General features: G+C 39.2%; 1 protein-coding gene and 1 long non-coding RNA gene across 16 annotated transcripts in view; one reads left to right on the top strand and one right to left on the bottom strand.

The window, feature by feature from the left end:
• The window catches only part of NRXN3 (neurexin 3), an 868,815-nt gene that overhangs the window by 418,574 nt on the left and 436,662 nt on the right, over positions 1 to 13,579 (top strand). The window lies entirely within an intron of this gene.
• LOC143694398 (uncharacterized) overlaps positions 1 to 13,579 on the bottom strand; it is a 142,339-nt gene that overhangs the window by 44,446 nt on the left and 84,314 nt on the right. The window contains exon 2 of the long non-coding RNA XR_013182861.1: positions 8,486 to 8,608. This is a non-coding gene — a long non-coding RNA (uncharacterized LOC143694398). The remainder of the gene's footprint in view (positions 1 to 8,485; positions 8,609 to 13,579) is intronic.

Below are 13,579 nucleotides of genomic sequence, written 5' to 3' on the forward strand. Positions count from 1 at the left end.
CACTGTTAAAAAGCTTCTTGATGTTTGGAGGAATACAGAGCCTTGTAGAAACCTTCGGCTAGAGTTAACATGACAATTTGCTTGCATGTACCACAATGCTACTTTAACCTGGAATGTAACAGCAGAAGAATCAGAAAACAGTCAGTGATGAGGGGCCAGGGAAAATAATCCATCTTCACTATATGAGTCCCCCTCGTGGAATATGCCTTCTCCACTGTTGAGTCTGCTTAGTGTCCAGAGAATAGCATAAGTATTATGCGTTGATAATTGAAACAGCTGTCATCTGCTCTCAGAATTAGTTTCCCATATAGTCCGTGAGACAAATCTGTGGCTTTTTGCCTCATCTTGGAAAAAAATTACTGAAGAAAAACATTAATTGATGCAAGTGGCGAAAACAACTTAGGAATCCCAGTGCTTTTAAAGTACAAATTTAGCCAGCAAGATACCTTTGCAAAATCAGCTTTGTAGCACTTGTTTCTCCAAGTCCTTCCAGAGAAAACACACATGCTGCATATGTCCAAGCTGTCTCCACAGCTCCACCTGCTCTACCACAGCCTGCTGGAGTGTGATCCTCCCACTCCGTATTATCTGACTCATGCCACAGAATGATTTGTGAAGAAGGAAAAGAGAAAGCCAACTTGCAGCAGGCTTTGTTCCTTTGACATAAAAATTTCCTCTGCCTTTGCTTGTTGAGTTGACAATTCCCATGTAAATATTTTTTCATAAGAAGTGCACAAGATGGCACAAAGGTCCAAGTAGGAGGGAGCTAAATTTGAATCTTAAATGAGGGCATTCTCTGTCCCTGTTTTAAGATGTAGAATTGAGAATGAATGTTGATCTCAGATTTTTCTGTCTATTACTGGGATTTGAAACTGCATTGTCAAAGATACCAAGCAAAGAAATTTTGAAAGAGTACAATTTGCCCTCCTGACTCATTTCTTTACTTCCTTACCTCCAGCCTATGGTCTTCCTATGAATGCTCAACAGGGCCTCACTGGACCTAGTTAGTGTACAAGTAATAGGTGTCTTTCTGACACCTGATACAAAATTCATGCCTTTTTTCTATCATTCATAATATAGATTTTCTAAAGTACAAAATTTACTTTAAGGTTTTGTGGAAAAGTCTGTGTCAAAGCAGCCATGGTAGGGAATAAGTCTTCCACTATTGACCTGGTAAGGACTTTAGCAAACAAGGTGAGGAGTGGGCTAAAACATAAAGAGCTCACTATGGAGGGGCTGTGTACATGTTCTGTCCCTGGCAGGCCTCCTTGACACGTCTGTTGTAGGTTTTGTCCAAGGCAAAGCTCAATAAGCAGTTCAGGGATTCTTTGTCATAGTTATGTTCCCATAGTGATGATGCCTTTCTTCTTTTGACAAGTTGGAAGGGTGTAAGATTTGCTGTTATCAAAGAAAGGGTAAAGAATCTCCATCCTTTATTGGATGTGCGTGGAAACATTTCCACAAAGGATGAGGAAAAGACTGAGATACTGCATGCCTTCTTTACTTCAGTCCTTTATGGCTAGACCAGCTATCCTCAGGGCACTCAGCCCCCTGAGCTGGAAGACAGAAATGAGAAGCAGAATGCAGTCCCAATAATTCAAGGGAAAACAGTTAGTAACCTGCTGCTCCACTTTAATGCACACAAGTCTATGGGGCCATATGGAATCCACCCAGGAATACTGAGGGATCCTTTCACAGAAGAGCTTGAAAAGCCCCTCTTAATCATTTATGAGCAATTCTGGTTGAGCAGGAAGGTCTCAGAAGACTGGAGGTGAGCCAGTGTGATATCCATCTACAAGAAGGGCTGGAAGGAGAATCCAAGAAATTACTGGCCTGTCAGCCTGACCTTGGTGCCAGGGAAGGTTATGGAGCAGATCATCTTAAGTGCCATCATGTGGCACACAGAGGACAACCAGGGGATCAGGCCCAGCCAGCACAAGTTTATGAAAGACAGGTCCTGCTTGACCAGCCTGATCTCCATCTATGACAGGGTGACCCACCTAATGGATGAGGGAAAGGCTGTTGGTGTTGTCTATGTGGGCCTTGGTAAAACCTTTGACTCTGTTTCCCACAACATTCTCCTGGAGAAACTGGCTGCTCATGGCTTTGGCAGGCACATTCTTTGCTGGGTAAAAAATTGGCTGGATGGCCAAGCCATAAGAGTGGTGTTGGAGTTAAACCCAGCTGCTGGCCAGTCACAAGTGGTATTCCACAGGGCTCAGTATTGGAGTCACTTGTGTGCAATATATCTATCAATGATAGGCATGAGGGGATTGAGTGCACCATCAGTCAGTTTGCAGACAACACCAAGTTGGCCTGGAATACTGATCTGCTTAAGAGCAGGAAGGCTCTGCAGAGGGATGTGGACAGGCTGGACAAATGGGCCAAGGCCAGTGGAATGAGGTTCAGCTAGGCCAAATGCCAGGTCCTGGCACCTGGGTCCTTGGGTCACAACCACCCCAGGCAGTGCTACAGGCTGGGGGCAGAGTGGCAGGAAAGCTTCCTGGCAGAAAAGGATCTGAGGCTGTATAGAGGACCTGAGGGTTCTGGTTGACAACCATCTGAATATGAGCCAGTGTGTGCCCAGGTGTCCAAGAAGGCCACTGCCATCCTGGCCTGTATTAGCAAGTGTGGCCAGCAGGGCCAGGGGAAGTGATTGCCCCTGGAGAGCAATCTAGAGCAGTCTTGATGTTTCACTTACTTAAAACTTAACAAAGAACAAGAGAACAGTCTTTAGAAAATAATTCTTCCAAGCTGAAGGAGCTGGTGACTAGCCAGTATGTGACAGTTGACCTAATTTCATCACTAAGTACATTGTCCCTTACACACCTGCCTAGTCATGACTCAAGTAGTAAATGCTGTTACTGTCTGTAATTTGGAGATGTTGTAAAGATAAGCAAGATACAGCAAAGTGCAGTTATCCTCATTATAAGAACAGGATCTAACAGATTTGTAAGGATGTGTAATGTGCTTAAATTCCTTTTAAAAACCTTTTCTTTAAAGATTTTGTATGTAATGCACAAGAAGTCCGTGGTATGGTAACAAGCTGAACTAGGTACTAGAATGCATGATTTGCCAAAGGGTTTCATTAAGAACAGGAGTTTAGCCAGATGCAGAGATGACATTTATGTTGATAATCGCTATAACTTTGGATATTCCTATTAACAGGGGCAGGAAAGGGTACTAAACCTCATGGTTCCGGTCAAGAATGGAGATAAGGATATTACCTTTTATGTTAGGATCTGATTGCCTCCTTGCTGCCTAGAGCAGAACCTCCCTGCATTTTTGTGTCAATGGCTGAATCTTGGCAACTATTGATTCATGAGCCAGGCTGTGAGCACACCAGCCTCTATGTTTGTATCTTTCTTGAGGCTCAGGTTTAAGCAGATTTGTAATTGCCTGCTCAGATTATCCTTTCCTTCTTCCTGCTCTTTTGCTTCCTGCAGATGTTGGTTGAAAATTTTCTGTTACTGTTATAACGTTTTTGTGCTATTCTCTTACCTCCAAGTGGTTACATTGCTCCATATAGTTAGTGATATATATACAGGTGAAACAGCACATAACAGCCAATATCTTAAAATTATTTGTTCCCCATTTTCCTTTCCCTTTTCTTTATTTCCATTCCTCATTGCATTTCTGTAATGTCAGTTTCAGTTAGCAGTCTCCTTCTCTATAGAAAAAAACCTTATTAAAATGTAACTACTCAGATGTTTGTGTTTAATGTAAATGAAGATTAGTTTCCATGTTTAAAAATTAAGTCACTGATTAAGTAACCTGTAGACTTTTTGGCAATTGCAGTAATAAGACTATTTATGAAGATGCGGTCTGTATTTAGGGATAATCAATCAGTTTAGAAGTAAAATCTATATGGTTGAAGGAAATAACTGTCTTTTTCAGAAAAATAAAAAAGGATTCTAGTGTGGAAGGGATGTCATTATCATCAATTAAAAATTGAAGGACAGATTTAAGATTGAAATGAAAATAAATCAGACCTAAAACCATTGCTGCTCCTTGCACTGTATCTGTTCCATAGATAACACAGGACATCATCTCCAGGGCTGTCAATCAGAGATGGTTTCATGAGTGCCAACCTCAGTAAAAAATAATTAAATTGACAGAAGCTACTGAGCTGGATTATCTCAGTGTCTAGAAGCCTCTCACCTCTGCAGAGCAAGGTTACTTAAGCCTGTATTTCTATGAGAAAATGAATGCGTTGGTCTCCTTCTGCCCAGTTCCTATTCATTTACTTACTAAAACCAGAGTGACAGTTCAGCATGTTAATTTTTCCTGAGAAAAACAAATGCAACTTTTCCATAGTAGCTGCAAATGTACTGCTGTGTTGAATGAACTGATTATGTGGTTACCTGATCTACATGGGGCTAAGGACCAAAGATCAATAGCAACACAGTTTAAGACAGATCAGAACTCTGCTGATGGAATAGGTTCTTTGTTAAACCTTAACAGTCTCAGCAGTACAAACATTTATATGTGACTCATTAGCATAATAAAAAGAGGCAGGATATGTGTCAGAAAGCATGTCTGAAGCCAGGAGAGATGTTTTTCAAACCTTCTGCATGACCACCAGAAATTTACACTGCCTCTTTATATTTTCCAATAAGTTGGATGGTGTAACCAATAGCCTCTTCAAGAGATTAGGAGGCAAAAGGCATTTGTAGGCTGAATTTTCAAGTGTTGAAGCTAGTACAGTTTAGCAGAACAGGTGTAGCTGTAATGATTTTATACATTAGTAGAAAACTGAAGAGCAAAGTCAACGGTAGCATTTGTAATTGTATGTAGAACAGAAATGCAAAGGCTGTTTTTATAATTTGCTGATTGAAATCGAAAGGAGTGTTGGAAAAAGTCAAGCACACTTTTTTTCTCTATAATTAAAATATACTTCAATATATTTCTGTATGTGACTAGGACAAGCGCTTAGTTACTATTTTTACTGACTTAAAAATTTAGACATTTTAAATTGAGGGTTTCGTTTTTTTATGAAAATGTAAAGGCTTTCTTTTGAAACACTATGTAGCCTTTTTTAGATTGTACAAGACATTATTGTTTTGGCTGGAACAGTTTGAATATTCTTTTCATTTGTAGTAGTTTCAGTTAGATTGCATATGCATTTTTGAGGGTGAATGAAACATACAATAAAGTGTTGCATGCGTGTATTCAAGACCATTATATGAATGGATGATCTGGCTCTTTGTAGGAGAATGGAAAATTTAAAGGTATCCAACCTATTTTCATTCTCCCTGTGTCCAGAAAACTCTTGCTATGATTGATGTGACCTCAACCTTCTGACAAAAGGAATCTAATCAGGTTATTTCATTTAAAATGGATGCAAACCAAGAAGAGTTAAAAGCATCAGCAAAACAATGATGTGAAAGCTACAGACAGAAAAGGATCATTGTTAGGGAGAAGCTAGAACTGCTCTGTAAAACTTGGTGCTGCTTTCCTAGTTAGACATTATTGGGATGGATGATAGAATAGGAAAGGAAGACTTTCCTTTAACATCCTGGATAAAACTAATTGGGAAGCAAAATCTTTCCACCTCTCCTGCTCCCTGGGCATTTGCTAATGGAAAAATCTTGTATGAAGGCTTTTTCTTGGTGCTTATGTCAAAAGCCAGAGTATTTTTAAGGTACCTAAGGGAACTGAAATTACTTAATTTGAATTCTGTCAATAGTCTAAAAGGAGAGAGCTGCTGAGAAAGGGAGACTTGGAGTCTTACTATGAAATTACCTTACTGGATATTGCTCTGAGAAGGAGATTGAAGAAAAGTCCCAGCCAAGTTGTGAGTTGATGGGTCTCAGACTGGTTGAAAAAAAAGGCATGGCCTTAATCATGTTCAGGAGCACAGCTCACTCTGTTTTAGGAGTCTTGGCAGCTGAAAAACTTAAGCTGTGAAGGAAATTATGCTGACTTGATGTGAATTAATCAGAGTAACTTTTAAAGATTTAATATACACCCCCATCAGTACAAAAAAAGTCCCTGCCTACTGGCCATGGTGTTCATCTCCAACCCACACACATGTGGAGAGACACTGGAGCTGATTACGATCTGTAAGAATATTATTTTTAAGCATTGTAATAGTCCACTCCTGAATAATCATTAAGTGTACCTTTAAAAAAAACCCCAAACCCAAGCCAACAAAAAACCAAAAACTCAGCCAAAACTAAAATATATGCAGATGACTAAAATACAGTTCCTTTCTTCCTACGCAGAACTATTATGCTCAAACATTCCCAGTGAAAGCATCTGCAGCAAATCACAAGCAGGATTTTAACCATTTAGTTGTCTGATGTTCAGTTTCTCTGAGATCATTGTTTTGCAGTCTGGGGAGTGTTCTACCAAGGGAAATTTTTGAGAAGCTCATTACCTTGCTTTGGAATAATTGAAAATTCCATCTCTGGGTGGCTCAGAGATATGTCTATGACATTAATCCTGGCTGCCTTTAGGATTTTCTATCGGCCTATCACCTTTATAACTGAGCACCTCTTGGGTTAATGACTTGGCATTCCTCTTGCTCTTTAGAGGTGTGGAGGCCAGGCAAATCAAAGGAGGCTGTTAAATTGTGTAGAAGAGAGATTATGAGATGTGCCCTAGAATGGAGTCTGTGCATAAGCTGGGAGAAAGAAACTGGTTGAAGATGCTACCATGGCTCTCTATTTCCTCTGGCATTTATTCTCCTGCTCCACATAGTTGGTGGATTGTTTTTATGTCTAGAATTTTTTATCTTCCATGTTTTTGAGACAAGCTTTGGATGTTAATTTTGGCTCTGATGGTGAAAGTCTGTGCTTTTAACACAATTGAGTTTTAGCAAAAGATTCTATTATGTGTTGTTCAGAAAAAGTTAAAGGATTAGAGATGTTGGGGTGGTTTTTTTGGAATCATGTTCTTTTTGCATGTTGGATAGTAACATTTTATCTGAAATAAATCTCTCTAAAAGAAAATATCCATTTCTGTGCAAGAGGCTCAGTCTTTTCTTCCCAGTCCAGATGTGCCACTGCACTGTGCCAGAGGCTGATGCAGGCTGATCTGGGTTAGCTGCTCAGTGCCAGTGCTTGGGAAATAGTATTTTACCATCAGCTGGAGTAAAGAAATCATGAGGGAGTTGCTCGCCATGAAATCCTTTCTATGAGGGTATCTCTGCAGGTCCTTAGTTCATTGTTGCTCTTGTTATCCCCCCTGTTGTTTCTGTTTCAAACTGGGATAGCTCAAAAAATGACCATCCTCTCTTGTTCTGCTAGACTGACCCCACATACAGGCTCATTAAGCCCCAGCTTGCTTATTGTTTGCACTCTCCAAGCAAATGTAAGTCAAGGGAGAGATCTGTGCTTGGCTTTGGCTCAGAATGTTGAACAAACAGCTGACTGGTTTCTAACTAACTCATTTAGAAGAAGAGGAAAAGCAAACTCTTTTTAATGTTAGCTTGCTCTAGTAGCAATTTTTCTAGGGCAATTTTTCTCTGTTGGATGGAAATACAGAGCAAGGATGAGTCCAGTTAGAAGCTTTGGTTTCTGTATTTTCAGGCATTAAATAGAGATACTGGAATGAAAGAGAAATCCCTAATTAGCCCCTCAGAGAGACAACCCCAGATTTCCTGTGCCACAATATGGCAAATGAAGGCCTGTGTCTGGCAAATCTGTCAGGAAAGGAGAAATGAAGTACTGCTCTTGATAATGGTAGAGAAGCAAAGTATTTGGCGATGTGCTGTGCTGCTGAAAATGCCTATTCTCAGGTCCCTTCCTTCATATCCTTTTCCCCACATGCATATGCAAACAAACCCTTTTAAAGATGGAGAAGAAAGCAAAATTGGCTTGCCTCTTCCCTGACCTCTCCCTGGAGGCCAGGGAAGGTAAAGATAAAGCTATAGTTATGGCTTTCCAGCCAGTACGTACTCTCTTCCCCTGGATCAGCGTGGAAAATATCAGCTTGATGTTTCCTGAAATACCTGGTTTTTGAGGATCTGTATGAAATCTTTACAGTTTTGTGAAATCTAAGGTTTGTATATGCTGCAAAACCAAGGAAAGATCATTATTTTATCTTTGGTTTAGTTAAGAAGCACAACTTCAATGCAGTCCCAAGGTGTTGAGGAAGTAGATGATGCATACAAACTTCTGTCAGTTGTAACTAAATATTCCAGAATCCCCAAACCAAACAAATCAAACATTTATTTATCCAGCTTCTCACCATTGCAGCTTTGCTTTATTTTTAGCCTTCTCCCAGGGATAAACTGTTGAGTCACACTGGGGGTTATCAGTTACAGATTAGGAAAAAGCATAGGATGCTCAAACTGGTCATCTCTCTCACCTTCAGTGGGGGTGTTAGCATGAGTTATGTGTTAGCCTGCTGAGGAAGGATGAGTGGGAAAGGAGAATGGCTGTCAAGGGCAGACATTGAAAAGTACATTCTTTCTGTGATGCAAAATGAGTCCAAAGTACTCAGCAGCAGACAGAGACAGGCTGAGGGAGCATCTCACCTTTGGGTTGTTGAAGAGAGAGGAGTTCAGATGTGAAAAGTGGCAAAATTAACAAAAGATCCCAGAGCAGGAGTTTCTTGAAGATTTCATGGTGCATCAGATTTTGGTGGTATATTCAGATGGCTGTAAAAGATAAGCAAAAAATATGTGTCTGAAACTGTGGCCTTTGCTCAGCAAAGTCACCTTGTCTCTGCATTCAGCAGCAATGGTTTGATGTGCATGTGAGAGTTGTTCTACTGTCCTGTGCATGTGTTTTAGCACTGGAGGATCCTCCCTCTATAATCACATCTTCTTTAAAAACCCAAGACTCTCTCATGCACTATTCTTTTTCCTATGGCTGCAAGTCTTTTACTTTTGCTACAATCACTCTCCTCAGAAATAGAAAACCTATTTTATGCTACTCTTGGCACCAGTGAGTCCCCTACAGTTTTGTTGTCAATTGCTTTTTCCATTCTTCTGTGTTTTAATTATGTGTCCTTAGTGATGAGATTTTGTCCTCTGAGAAATGAAACTGTTACTTTATATTTGTGATCCAGTTTTGAGATTCTGTGGAAAACATTGTAAAGAATAAATAATAATTCTATGGCATCTTTTAACTTTCTGGAAGATTTCCAGTCTAAATTTCTTCAGTCTATATTTTTATGCTTTTAATTTGATTTTTATCATTTTGAATTGGTCTTCCATCTTTCCTATACATCTCATATTTGCAAATTTTATTTCTTTTCTTAGTCAGCATTGGCCCAGCATTTTAATATTCAAATTTGAAACTGTCTTCCTAAATCAGTCTGAGATAGTCACAGATTTTCTTCATGTCTATTCCTGCTTAGCATTGTCAAAAGGAGCTTTGTAGTATTTGGTAGGCAGTCTGAATGAAAATGAAGAAGGAAATGTCAGAGCCAAACTCACTAGCTAAGTAATAATGAATAATCAGTTCTTTACATATTTACCCAAGCTTTTTTGTATTACAAAGCAAAAGAAACCAGGTTGGAATTCTACAGGGAAGTCAGATTTTTGTGTAAGATTTAAAATATGTGCTCCTTTTGGATTATACCTGCATTAATTATCATTCAATATCTTTTCTCTTTCTATGTGCAACATATAACTATATATTTATTTAAAATGTATACATAGTAAGTTTTATATAGTACTTTTGTCCTGTTCTTAGATTTTGATTGTAAGTCACTGTTCATTCCCAGTCTGAGGCATTCTATCTGAAGCATGGGGTATTTTTAAATGATACCTGTATTGTAAATTCCTTTCAACGTAGAATGAACTATTGAGTAGTGTCAGTAGAATTCTAAGTTAAGAGTACATGAACCATGCACTAGTTCTGGTTGCCTTAAAATCTGAAATAACAGTTTCCTGGAATGCTATTTCTGGGAGTCTATTTTTCCTTTGTGGAAGGCCCTTGCAAAGCTTTATGAACAGTTTTTTCTCTGTCATAATGGCACAAATATTATGACTGGTTAGTGGCAAAATAAAGCAAAGAATATTGTCTGCAGTGGAATTTTATGTAACCTAGAATGCATTTACTCAAGGAGTAAATATAGTCAGACCCCTGAAATTCTTGCACTAAGATTACATATATTGGATTTAATATTTTGTGCTGTTTGTAGTAATTTTTGAGTGCTGCACTCAGGACTTCTCTAGCTGTCTCTGTGATTTGTTCCTCAAGAAGTTCTCTACTGGTAGGATGCATCACAGGCCTCTTCAATTCCCATTTAATTCCACTTCTCTTTCCAAAACGTGATCTTGAGTTGTTATGCATGTAAAGAGGCTCTGTTCCCATGTTCACTGTGTTGGTTTTGCACAAACTCTTCTCTGATCCTTTTCTTGGCCTTCCTGTCTGAGCATTCATGTTTCTCTCTCAGTGCTCATTTCCCTGTAGAACCACAGTAAGATGCAAGATGGAAACACCTGGGATTTTAAATCCCAAGCAAAGTCTGAATGAGAAAGGCAAATATCACTCCCACACTTTCAATGCAACTGCTGCATTGATTTATAGATTAATTTTTTTTTGAAGTCTTATTGCCTTTGACTCCTTTGCAAACCCCAGCAACTTTGTCTTTGCTGACCAGAGAGGGACATAAAGTTACAGAAAAGCTTCTCACTTTGTGGTGCTCTCTGTCAAGATATGTGATAACCACTCAAAATACTCCTGGCTCTATATGTCTGTATTGAATCTAGTTTAAACAAAGAAAGAAAGCATAAGCATACAGGTTATTTTGGGAATAGAAATATAAAGTTTTCTCTGCGACAGTGATCCTTGTAGTTGAACACACGGTTACTAAAAGAGTCTGGCTTTACAGCTGGAGCAATGTAAAAATACTGTCAATTAAAAAGATGTTAAAATATATAAAAAGTATCACAAACATTTGGGTTTTTTAAGAAACGTCTGAAATTTGCAGAGACCAGGATGGTACAGCTGGGTACAAAGTCTTTGTTGCCAGTCAGTTGATGCAAACTTCATGAATCACTTGGCTTTTCTAGGTATGAATAATCACATATCCAGCTTGTACCAATAAAACCTGTATACCATACCCCACAATGTTTTGTTGTCTTTCTGTAATTAAATTATAAACTTCAACTAAAATATTCTGCAAATTTCTCCATCTGGACCTTGTTACCAGAGTAGTGGTGAATGATTCACTGTCTACAAGAGTTTCATAACACTGAAGAGGAGATGCAGTCCACCCTCTTTTTACAGACAAAGAGCACAGCCATAGGGGTTTAGTGACTTTCTCAATGTCACCTCCTAAGTCAGAGAGAGATCTCCTGTATGCTAGGCAGGCAGCCTAATGACTGAGACATCGCTCAGCCCAGTGAAGTTTGTGACCTAGATGAATGTTTGGTGCATCTGGCAACACTTCAGCCGTGTTTCTGCTGGGAACAGCTGTAATGTTTGGCTATCTTGCAGGTATTTTGCCTCTGTGCACATCTGGAAAGCTAGCAGGTATGCAAGCATGGCCACTGTGACTTTCTGGAACAGGAAACAATCAACAATTAGGGTTTGAGGGAGTTTGTGTATTGTAATATCCTTGCAGAGCTGAGCTGGGTTACCAGTAATGACTGCAGTGAATTTGCAGAGAGCTTTCGATAATGGAAATCTACCATAAACTGTCCTGCCAGTAGGTGGAAAAGGTCAGTTGTGTATTCTATTGGAGAAAGAAAATTGTGGTAAAGGTCAGAAGAATTAAGACATTTTCAGTCTGCCAGTTCCTCTGGTTCTTTAGTCTGGTGCATGTTTTATAGAGTAAGGGATATAATTAGAAAGCTGAGAAACCCAGCAAGCTGAGAAACCCAGCAAGCTGAGAAAGCCCATCTCCAATTTTTAGCTTGAGTCCTTCAAATTGGGATTAAGTTAGTGAATGAAAGTTTTTAATACTCCCTTCTTCCTCCAGAAAAATATAAGCTACAGATCACAGCGTGTTTTCAATAACCTAAGTGATGTTGATCTAAAGTGAAACACACTTTGTTATTGAACACGGTTCTCTATCATTAAATACTGAAATCACAGCATTTGCTTTATTCTATGGTGTGTTCTAGACTTTTCTTGAGTGCTGGTGGATTTACTATTATTTTTTTGTAAGCCCAGTCCTTAAGATGTGCAGGTTTTAATTGATTATGTATCTATATTAAGTACAGTGAGACTGTTAGCTAATGCAAGATTGGAATATAATGTTAACAGTGCATATTTGCAGGTGATTCCCAAAGAAGCTGAGTAGTTGAAATCTAAGAAAATACTCTGTTTTCATGTACATAATGAGCCTCTGGAACTCACTGCTGTATGGTGTTGTGGAATCTTAAGTACATTGGAAATCTTTAGTATACTAGAAGTGTTATATGGAATAATATATATAACTAATGAGCAATCTCTTGCTGATAAAAATTATTTGGAAACCTGTAAGAAATATGAAATGCAATACTTAGAGAATATAAACGAACTATCAAGTAAGAGATTAATAAATATTTAGGCCAGATACTCAGTACTAATCTACCAAAAGCTTTCTTACACTAAAGGAAATGTTTCCAAAAACTCTGAAGCGCATTCTTGCTAATACTGCTAAGTGCCCATGCTTCTCTTCTCCTCAAGAACTGAACATTTACAGTGGCACAGGCCATGGGGCAGAATTGAATGCTGGGTTTTAGCAAACCATATTCCATGCAAAGCTTTACCAAAATTTCAAACCACTTCTTTTCAGTATTCACTGGATTTGGTCTGCTAATGGTAGCCTGTGCATTTACTAGCATTGATATGAGAGAGAGAGTCCCTCTCTATTATTATTTTTTTATTAATGATGCAATTACTCAATAATAGAGCACATAACATGTATCTCTTGTAACTGTGGCTGTCTGCCTCTGTGAAGAGTGAGTTGGCCCTTTGAGGGTGCAATAAGAAAGGCAGTGTCAGAATAATAGGGTTGTGCTGAAGAGCACATCTCCACAGGGACCAAGGAGGCTGCAAGCCACCATCTCTCTAAGAACAGCAGAGATGCTTGCAGCAGCACACATAGGATAATAAGAGCTAATCAAGGGGAAAAATGAGCTTCATAAACTCAAGGTTTAAAGTTGATGGTGTGGTCCTTAGGGATCAGCAGATGCATTGGTTAAGATAGAAAGGTGTTTAAGTTGATTTTTCTTAAAATATAAAGATGAAATGTGTATGGCAGAGAAATCTGAGCCTTTTTTCCCTAATGTTTTCCTGTGGTGCCATTGCTCCTACCACTTCTACCATTGAGTCATTTTTTGCAGGAACGTTTCTATGCAACTTTCACTGGTGTTCTCCTGTGTGGAAGTCTGCAAAACTGAGCTTAGAGTTTCAAAGACAAATAAGTGCTGTGAAAAACCTGGATCTGGCATTGCTGTGTGAATGGTGGCATTCTGGGAAGTTGTGCCATGCGCAAGATTCAGAGGCAGCTGTTTCTTCCTACACTGTGAGACACAGAGAGCAACTCCTCTCTCGGTGACAAGAGCCATACATTAAAATTTGTAGCTAAGCATGCTTTCCTTCCTTTGGCTACTACTAGATCTGAGCTCCAGCTCACAGGGAGCAGGTGACTGGCCGACTGTCACTCATCCAATTCTTGATCTGGC

Source organism: Agelaius phoeniceus, chromosome 6 (genome assembly GCF_051311805.1).
Source record: "Agelaius phoeniceus isolate bAgePho1 chromosome 6, bAgePho1.hap1, whole genome shotgun sequence".
In the NCBI taxonomy this organism is placed as follows: Eukaryota; Metazoa; Chordata; class Aves; order Passeriformes; family Icteridae; genus Agelaius; species Agelaius phoeniceus.